This window comes from Galeopterus variegatus, unplaced genomic scaffold, assembly GCF_000696425.1.
Source record: "Galeopterus variegatus unplaced genomic scaffold, G_variegatus-3.0.2 Scaffold2081, whole genome shotgun sequence".
NCBI lineage: Eukaryota > Metazoa > Chordata > Mammalia > Dermoptera > Cynocephalidae > Galeopterus > Galeopterus variegatus.
The window spans coordinates 317,518-318,061 of NW_007728192.1; positions in this window are offsets into that span (position 1 = coordinate 317,518).

Here is a 544-nt window from a genome sequence, read left to right on the forward strand (position 1 = left end):
ACCCCGGGCCAGCTAGACACACAGGATGTTCTGCAGCCACGAGCACAGCTAGCTTGCAAGAGCTAAGACAGCAGAGCATAAAACTTACCACATAAACATGTTTTCAAAGGGACCTCTGAGTAGGGGGGTCTTATCACACCTGGGTAAGTGGGACAAGAAGTGTGTTTGCCTGAGGAGAGGTCTCTGAGAGCTGGCCTACTTCTCCTCTATACAGGAAAGCTCAGAGCTGACAGTCTGTGGTTTTCTTGCTAACACAGGCGCAGGCTTGTAACCACAGAGCCTATGAGGTGCAGAAGTATTCAGCTGATTTTATGTCTCCTAATAGCTAAGCCAAACCAGCAGATGGTGAGATGTTTGCAAGTAAAGAAGTCAGAAGGGAAATCACCTAGAACCAGATGGGTGCCAACCAATAAGCTTTAGGGTCACTTAAGTTAGCCAATAAGCACTGCTTACTGCTTTGTCTCCTGGCTGCCAGAAAAGTTGCCCCAGAAAAATGTATAAAAAGACAGCTAAAGAGCCTAATGGGGGCTCACCCCAGCTTGGC